The sequence below is a fragment of the Triticum aestivum genome, chromosome 2D (genome assembly GCF_018294505.1).
Source record: "Triticum aestivum cultivar Chinese Spring chromosome 2D, IWGSC CS RefSeq v2.1, whole genome shotgun sequence".
Classification (NCBI taxonomy): Eukaryota; Viridiplantae; Streptophyta; class Magnoliopsida; order Poales; family Poaceae; genus Triticum; species Triticum aestivum.
In genome coordinates this window covers 501,074,305-501,084,676 of record NC_057799.1, presented here as the reverse complement: position 1 = coordinate 501,084,676, position 10,372 = coordinate 501,074,305, and positions in this window count along the sequence as shown.

Here is a 10,372-nt window from a genome sequence, read left to right as displayed (position 1 = left end):
CTATGCATTTTTTACCCCATTTACATATAAAGTTTATTTAAAATGGAGCTAGGGTTATTTAGTTATGAAATAAATCATTTTAACATGACATTTATGCAAAATTAAACAAACAGCAAGTTTAAACATTTTAAACAAGGATGAAAGTTGCATACTGTTAAAGAACATGAAAATATGAACAAAATGCATATATGACATGTTTCATTTGAATGCATGGATCTTTAGTTATCAACAATGCAAAACCAGTGGCATTTCTGCAAATATGCATGCACTTGGAATTAGACAAATCGCAGTGAACATAAAAAAAGGATGCGGGCCGAATGTTGCGCACTGTGTAAGCCCAGCAGCAGATCTGGCCCGAAGCGGCCGAGTGTGTGTGAGCAAAAATAAAAGGAAGCAGTGCAGAAAATAGGGGCTCCTGGGGTTCGAACCCCAGACCCCTTGGATCGATAGTGGTTGCGCTAGCCACTGAGCCAGCTACGTATTCGTGTTAAAAAGGGAGATCGACAGATAATAAAGCATACGTGCATCGCGACCAGGGCCAAAAACTGAAGCGTGTGCACGGGGACTCGCCGGCGACGGGAGCTAGCAGCAACCGCTGCTGTGATTGCAGAGGACCGGGCGCGGGTGCGGAAACATGCCAGGGTGCGTGTGGTAGAGCAACGACGCGATGGTGTGGGTGTGCAAGGGGCCGAGCAGAGGAGCTCGACGAGCTCAAGATTGCTTTGGTCATGGCGGCGGCCAGGCGAAGCAGGGCAATGGGCTCGCGATCGAGCGCGAGAGTGCGCGTGCGAGAGAGGGTGTACGATTGCTGGGCTACAGGTGTTGTGAGTGTGAGAGCAGTGACTAGAGCAGGGCACGAGCACAAGCTCGAACTCGAGATCGTCCATGGTGGAAAAACTCGGGGCGAATGGATCGGCGACTACGAGGCAGAAAAACTACAAGGAAAGAGGTTGGGGGAGGTGTGGATCGTCACCATGAGGCTGTTGGCGTCGGAGATGTCGTCGGGGAAGCAACGGAGACGACGTAGCGAGACGTAGACCGGCGTTGTCAGTGAAGAAGAGGTAGCAGAGGAAGAAGATGATGACACGGCGTAGTGGAGGCGACCTAGGGCGGGGAAGACGTCTGAACGGAAGTAGTCGACGTCAAGGAATAAGTTGGACATGTCGGAGATGACCGTGGTGACCTCCGTCCACGCAGGCAATGGCGAAGCTCTCAGTGACGCTCTCTCTTTCTTTGTTCCTTGAGGAAGAAGAGGAAACAGAGGGGAGGGGAAAAGGGTTGGCGGCGCGAGGAGGGAAGGGAGAAGTCTAGGGCTGCAGGGGGCTCGCGGGGTAGGTTTTGTAGGAGCAGGGGCTTCTGTTCCGACCGTCAAATCGGTCGAGGTGCCGACGTGGAGCCCCTGGATGAGCTGCCGCACAGAGGAGGACGAAGAACACAGAAGGGTGGGCGCATGTGGGCTTGGCTGGGCTGAAAGGTGAGTGCAGGTGGGCTGGGGAGATGGGCTGCAATGTTGCTACTGCTGCTTTCCTTCTTCTGTTTTCTTCAAACAGAAAACAGGACAGAAAAGCACAAGTATAATGAAGAAGGTTGAGAGAGATATGAGAATATCCCTGGAGTCCAGAATTTGTGCATAATTTAAATAAATTGCTTTGGGCATTTTTAGAGGTAGAAAAATAACTCAAGTTTGAATTAAATTCAAACTTGAGCCATTTTTGAACCCAACCAAAACAACTCCAAAATGAATGAAATTTTATAGAGAGGTATAAGGCATGGAGTATGATCATCAGGAAATAAATGAACATTAATGGAGGGGGAAAATGTCACTTGCAAAAACATGAAGGAAGAAAGAAGGGAGAGATGATGATACATGGGCATGGCTTGAGAGAGGGATAGCAAGGGCTGATGCACACACGGCATGAAAGTAACATGTAACATAAGGATGAGTGTAATGCACATGATGCTCATGGCAACAACATGAATGACCAAAAGAAATATGACAAGAGATAGGCATGGCAAAACAAACAAGGATGGCATAAGGCAATATAATAAACGATGAACATGATGCAAGAAGTAAAATATGACAAGGCACTCAACAAACATGCAAAAACAATGATGACCATGATGCAAAATAAAATAAAACAAACATCACAAGCATGCAAGCATGGACATAACACAACAATAATGGAGGTCTTGGTCTTGGGGAGTTACACAATTTTGCAAAAAGAAACCTACACCCCTCTCCACATTTGCAAATAAGGCCTTCCCTCGTTCATCCTTTTCTCTCACAAGATAAACTACTCATACAAATGGATCTTGATGTTCCGTGCAACGCATGAGGATGTTTCCTTGGGGGTCTCTCCAGCCCCGAGTGGCCGTAGTTACAAGTTGACGCCCCTTGAGATGCCGACGTTGATGGGCACTCGGATTTTGTCCGATGAGCAGGTAAGATGAGTTTGATCACGTATTAAATGCATTCGAAAGACTACTTTCGTGCCCATTTCCTAATTCCCCCCTGCCCACTGTTTCATAGGTTAGGCGGTGCGAGTGGAGATTGGCTTGCATATGTACGGGAGGGTACCAACATCAATTTGCACAACATTTACAACGGTGACACCGTTCTCGTGGAACCTTTGTCAAACATTGGGATAAGCCATGCAACGGACCACCGCCTGAATTGGTATGATGGAAACACGGTGAGATTGAAGAAGATAGCACGGACCTTGCACATGGTGGTCAAAGGAGAACGATGCTGTCTGTGGCCAATTTGTTGTCGTACGAGTACGAAGACGCTGCGCTCCTTTCTAACCGCATCTTCCCGGTGACAAACCAGGGGACTTGTTTCGTATGGGACACATCCGATGGTATACTCCCCCTCTCCCAGTTTATTTGTTTTGATTTTCTTTGTTTTATAAGTTTCAAATTCAAATTTAGAGCTCCCCATCACATGTTGAGGTTACAATGTCCATTAAATCGTTGGTGTATGTATAGTAAAGAAACAAATCTCGAGTTTGGCACGAGTTCGTGCAGCGGTAGCACCACAAGGCCTGGCGCATGAGTTACATTTACCTCTCGGGGCCCTCGGGACAGAGCTTCAGCGCCTTACTACACCTGCCTTTGAGTCAATAACACGTGGACCCGATAGGCGGCTGGTCCACATGTAATGCTCCCGAAGGAAGAGGGGTGAGCCGCAGGTCGGGGGACGTGTGGTGTCATGGGTTCGAGCGGCGTCGTGAGAATCGCGTGTGGTGCTACCTCTTGAGCACTGGGTTGGTTTTCCCTTGAAGAGGAAAGGGTGATGCAGCAAAGTAGCATAAGTATTTCCCTCGGTTTTTCAGAACCAAGGTATCAATCCAGTAGGAGGCTACGCGCGAGTCCCTCGCACCTACACAAACAAATAAATCCTCGCAACCAACGCGATAAGGGGTTGTCAATCCCTACACGGTCACTTACGAGAGTGAGATCTGATAGATATGATAGGATAATATTTTTGGTATTTTTGTGATAAAGATGCAAAGTAAAATAAAAGCAACGGAAATAACTAAGTGTTGGAAGATTAATATGATGAAGAAAGACCCGGGGGCCATAGGTTTCACTAGTGGCTTCTCTCAAGAGCATAAGTATTTTACGGTGGGTGAACAAATTACTGTTGAGCAATTGACAGAATTGAGCATAGTTATGAGAATATCTAGGTATGATCATGTATATAGGCATCACGTCCGAGACAAGTAGACCGACTCCTGCCTGCATCTACTACTATTACTCCACACATCGACCGCTATCCAGCATGCATCTAGAGTATTAAGTTCATAAAAACAGAGTAACGCCTTCAGCAAGATGACATGATGTAGAGGGATAAATTCATGCAATATGATAAAAAAACCATCTTGTTATCCTCGATGGCAACAATACAATACGTGCCTTGCTGCCCCTACTGTCACTGGGAAGGGACACCGCAAGATTGAACCCAAAGCTAAGCACTTCTCCCATTGCAAGAAAGATCAATCTAGTAGGCCAAACCAAACTGATAATTCGAAGAGACTTGCAAAGATAACCAATCATACATAAAAGATTTCAGAAGATTCAAATATTGTTCATAGATAACTTGATCATAAACCCACAATTCATCGGTCTCAACAAACACACCGCAAAAGAAGATTACATCGAATAGATCTCCACGAGAGAGGGGGGGAACATTGTATTGAGATCCAAAAAGAGAGAAGAAGCCATCTAGCTAATAACTATGGACCTGAAGGTCTGAGGTAAACTACTCACACTTCATCGGAGAGGCTATGGTGTTGATGTAGAAGCCCTCCGTGATGGATGCCCCCTCCGGCGGAGCTCCGGAACAGGCCCCAAGATGGGATCTCGTGGGTACAGAAGGTTGCGGCGGTGGAATTAGGTTTTTGGCTCCGTATCTGATCGTTTGGGGGTACGTAGGTATATATAGGACGAAGGAGTAGGTCGGTGGAGCAACTGGGGCCCACGAGGGTGGAGGGCGCGCCCAGGGGGTAGGCTTGCCCCCTACCTCGTGGCTTCCTGGAAGCTTCCTTGATGTAGGGTCCAAGTCTCCTGGATCATGTCCGTTCTGAAAATCACATTCCCGAAGGTTTCATTCCGTTTGGACTCCGTTTGATATTCTTTTTCTGCGAAACTCTGAAATAGGCAAAAAACAGCAATTCTGGGCTGGGCCTCCGGTTACTAGGTTAGTCCCAAAAATAATATAAAAGTGAATAATAAATCCCAATAATGTCCAAAACAGAAGATAATATAGCATGGAGCAATCAAAAATTATAGATACGTTGGAGACGTATCATGTGGCTGTGGTAGAAACTTGATGCTCGCTGCATTTCAGTTGGCCCAGATGTCATGCACACAAAGGCAGAGGGGTGGTGCGGCCGAGAAGGGTGAGGCGCATGTCGGGGGACGTGGTGCCGTGGGTTGGAGCGGCATCGTGGGAATCGCGAGTGGCAGTGGATGAAACGTGATGGTCGCTGTAGTTGAACTTCCATGGACAACCTGTCATGTCTACGGACACATGCATTGCATACCGATCACTGGAAGGAGTAGTAGTAGAGAAAGCTTGGCGGATAAATAGTTCCTTATAGTCAAGCGGACCCACGCTACTACTTGTTCCAAAGACATGCACACCATCGAAATAGTCCATCTATATCAATATACACAGAGAGGGAATATTTTTTTACAAGAGAGGAAATAGTTCATCCATCCATAATGCCCTACTGCTGGTGCAGCATCTTCTTCTTCTTCTTCTTCTCATTTTCTATGGGAGACGGCTTCACAACAAGCTCTCTGAACCTTGCAGCTATCTCGAAACTCACATGGGCATCGAGGGTAGCATATTTTATCCGCTCGTACGTCAAGGGATAATTATCCCATCCAGATGACCTTAATGCCAGCGTCTCGTCACCCTTCTGAAGATTTGTTCCGAGCACAAAATTTGCTACGTCGAATAGGGATGGTGTCGGTTTATCACAATCTTCTACATGAATTTTTATTTTGGTTTGTACGTCAGCGATGCTTTTCAAATCAAGGTTGTACGGCTCCAACTTCTGTTTGTCCACGTTGTGATGGCTGCCCCACAGAAGTATATGTCCTCCCGAGACAAGAAATCATGAAGCTCACCTGGTATGGAGGGCGCATGTATGATGTGGTACACCAAGACATCATCTTCGAGGCACAGCTGAAGGACGGCGGCGCGTTGGATCTTCCCAGTGGACGCTCCGTGTACTCTGCGTCGAGACCGATGACCTTCATCTCCACCTTTTGGAGGGAATTGGATACATTGGTGATCCACTTCCGAACAACCCTTGGGTGGTCGGTGACGGTGGCAACTATGCTCAACGAGCCTTCGACGAGGACATGTTGGACGCTAAAAACCTGCATCTCGATCTCTTTCTTCATTTGGAACCGCTGGACTGGAGGGCTATGGTTTGGACAATTAGGACTAGATGGCTTGTCTAACTGAAGAAGATGATTATTTATAGGGGCTTCAGAATTACTCCAGGAGGATGTGAAGAGGTTAAAACAATGTGAATGCAGTGTGGTTTGGATGCAAATGAAGATGAAAGAGTAGTGAAGAAGCCGAGGAAAATCGGTTCCCGATGGAGAAGTAAATGGGAGAAGTGGCCTGCGGGCAGTTGATTAGACGGCTAGGTAGACTAAATGAAAAGGCTACATGGGTAGACTGAGGAGTGGGGTCTGTCCCTGTATGTGTCCATCCTTCTAGCGCTACATGTGCCACTGGCTAGTTGAGGTCACTCTTTCGAATCACCGTGGCGAGACATTTTATGATACCTTTTTATTTCTGCACCCCTCCTGACAGGTGGGACCTATGCAAACGGATAAAAAAATGTGCCGTAGCTAGTTCGGATGGATATTGGCGTGTGCGTGGGAGACACAACATTCTCTAGTTAAGGAATATGCAGTTATCCTCAAAAAAGAAAAGTCCTTCTTCGCGCTTCCGCATGCACGAGAATTTGGTTCTGCTCGCAATATGGATGATACCTAGAGGATGAAGTGAACCCAGAGGCATCCTAGCACGGGAGTATTATCATGTTCCTACTACTCCTACTACTAGTAGTAGTACAACTGTGGTACACTTGATGGTCAAAATACTATTATTCATCCGGTCCTCACAGTGAAGAGACAAGACCCTGCGCCCGAGGTGACACCAGTCCAGGCGGCGTGTCCGGGTTACCAAAGTGAGCCTCACCTTGTGCACTCTGCAGTCACTGTCACCGCCGCTGTATAGCATGCCTTGCCTCGTCTCCCTCTCCCCTAGCACCACTCCATCTCCATCTCCATCTCCGTCTCTGTCTCGCCGGAGATCCTGAGGTCACTCTTCATCATCTCACTATGCCCCCGCGTACCCTCGCCTCGCTCGCCTCCCCCAGTACCACTATTCCCTCGCTAGCCGCTCCAGCACCGAGAGCCTTATCCCCCGTAAATCAAGCCCCCCCAAAACCCCCACCTTCCAAACTCCACCATGGCCGAACGCGAACCGCACAGTATCCATATGAGCCGCGATTGGAGCAATCTCCCCAGTGATGTCCTCGACCTCTGTTGTTCGTGTATGGATATGTTGAGCGCACTGTGGCTGGTTGCATGCTCGAGGGGCATGCACACGGCCATCGTCCAAGCGAGGCCTAAGCTTTTCAAGACACCCTGCTTGCTACTATCTGGTCTTGCGACATTTGCCCACCATGATACGGAGGCGTACATGATGCCCCTCGACTTCAATCCGACCACCATTAGCCGAAACTTCTTTGCAGGTATGTAGTGGGTCGCCGTACATCATTTCCCTCGACTTCGATCCGATCACCATCGCCCAAAACTTCTTGCAGGTATGTACTGGGTCGGCATGAACTCCCACTGGGTGGCTGGCTTCACAGAAGACGGGAAAAAGTTGGTGCCCGTGAACTTCCTGTTGGGTAACATAGTAATTTCAAAAAAAATCCTACGCAGACACAAGATCATGGTGATGCATAACAACGAGAGGGGAGAGTGTTGGCCACGTACCCTCGTAGACCGAAAGCGGAAGCGTTATGACAGCGCGGTTGATGTAGTCGTACGTCTTCACGATCGACCTATCCAAGCACCGAAGGTACGACACCTCCGCGTTCTACACACGTTCGGCTCGGTGACATCCCACGAACTCACGATCCAGCAGAGTGTCGAGGGAGAGCTTCGTCAGCACGACGGCGTGATGACGGTGATGATGAAGCTACCGGCGAAGGGCTTCGCCTAAGCACTACGACGATATGACCGAGGTGGATTATGGTGGAGGGGGCACCGCACACGGCTAAGGGATCAATGATCAACTTGTGTGTTCTAGGGTGCCCCCTACCCCCGTATATAAAGGAGCAAGGGGGAGGCCGGCCGGCCCTTGTGGTGCGCCAGGAGAGGAGGAGTCCTCCTCCTAGTAGGACTAGGACTCCCCTTTCCTACTCCTACTAGGAGGGGGAAAGGAAGGAGGAGAGGGAGAAGGAAAGGGGGGCGCCGCCCCCCCCCCCCCCTTCCCTAGTCCAATTCGGACTAGAGGGGGAGGGGCGCGCAGCCTGCCCTAGTTGGCCCTCTCTCTCTCCACTAAGGCCCATGTGGCCCATTAGTTTTCCCGGGGGGTTCTGGTAACCCCTCCGGCACTCTGGTTTTACCCGAAACCACCCGGAACACTTCTGGTGTCCGAATATAGTCATCCAATATATCAATCTTTATGTCTCGACCATTTCGAGACTCATTGTCATGTCCATGATCACATCCGGGACTCCTAACTATCTTCGGTACATCAAAACACATAAACTCATAATACCGATTGTCACCAAACGTTAAGCGTGTGGACCCTACGGGTTCGAGAACTATGTAGACATGACCGAGACACGTCTCCGGTCAATAACCAATAGCAGAACCTAGATGCTCATATTAGCTCCAACATATTCTACGAAGATCTTTATCGGTCAAACCGCATAACAACATACGTTGTTCCCTTTGTCATCAGTATGTTACCCGCCCGAGATTCGATCGTCGGTATCTCAATACCTAGTTCAATCTAGTTACCGGCAAGTCTCTTTACTCGTTCCATAATGCATCATCCCGCAACTAACTCATTAGTCACATTGCTTGCAAGGCTTATAGTGATGTGCATTACCGAGAGGGCCCAGAGATACCTCTCCGATAATCAGAGTACCAAATCCTAATCTCGATCTATGCCAACTCAACAAGTACCATCGGAGACACCTGTAGAGCACCTTTATAATCACCCAGTTACGTTGTGACGTTTGGTAGCACACAAAGTGTTCCTCCGGTATTTGGGAGTCGCATAATCTCATAGTCATAGGAACATGTATAAGTTATGAAGAAAGCAATAGAAATATACTAAACGATCAAGTGCTAAGCTAACGGAATGGGTCAAGTCAATCACATCATTCTCTAATGATGTGATCCCGTTAATCAAAAGACAACTCATGTCTATGGCTAGGAGACTTAACCATCTTTGATTCAATGAGCTATTCAAGTAGAGGCATACTAGTGACACTCTATTTATCTATGTATTCACACATGTACTAAGTTTCCGGTTAATACAATTCTAGCATGAATAATAAACATTTATCATGATATAAGGAAATATAAATAACAACTTTATTATTGCCTCTAGGGCATATTTCCTTCACATCCAGACCTCCCATGAGATTATCCTTCCTCCGTTGGATGATATAGAGTTTTACCGTAGCGGTCCAAGTCATCTAGATTACACCGTCAGTTGGACGCACCTTGTTTTGCAGAAGATTGTAATCTGCCAAGTGCCCACACGACATGCGGATTACGCAGACTTCAAGTTAATTGCCTTGTTCGACAAGGGACTCGCCAATCTTTCCGCCGGTGCCTTCGTTAGCTGGAGGCAGCTCAGCTCGCAGTGGATTGTCGTCAAAGTTGATACACACTTCTGTGATGCTATTGAACACAATGGCATCATCTACGCAATCGACAAAGCAGATGGCACCACGTATTGCTGGGACGGCGCGTGTAAGTTGTTTCCGTCTGATGTTAATGATGACGCCATGACACTATTTGAACTTTTTGTGATGATTGACATATCCCTGTTTGAGCAGAATTTGAGTAGAACTATGCCAATGTATTAGAGACGCCGTAAATCAGCTATATTTGGAATGAGTTAATTCATGCGATTGTGACCATGTCATTACAGCCAATTTGTACCCCTGAATAATCAAACGGTGAGTTAGTTCATGATAAATTAAAGTTCAATTAATCATATTACTTAAGAACTCCCACTTAGATAGACATCCCTCTAGTCATCTAAATGATCACGTGATCCTTATCAACTAAACCATGTCCGATCATCACGTGAGATGGAGTAGTTTTCAATGGTGAACATCACTGTGTTGATAATATATACTATATGATTCACGTTTGACCTTTCGGTCTTAGTGTTCCGAGGCCATATCTGCATATGCTAGGCTCGTCAAGTTTAACCCGAGTATTCTGCACGTGCAAAACTGGCTTGCACCCGTTGTATGTGAACGTAGAGCTTATCACACCCGATCATCACATGGTGTCTCTGCACGACAAATTGTAGCAACGGTGCATACTCAGGGGGAACACTTATACCTTGAAATTTAGTGAGGGATCATCTTATAATGCTACCGCCGTACTAAGCAAAATAAGATGCATAAAGGATAAACATCACATGCAATCAAAATATGTGACATGATATGGCCATCATCATCTTGTGCCTTTGATCTCCATCTCGAAAGCACTATCATGATAACGATCGTCACTGGCTTGACACCTTGATCTCCATCGTAGCATCGTTTTCGTCTCGTCAACTATTGCTTCTACG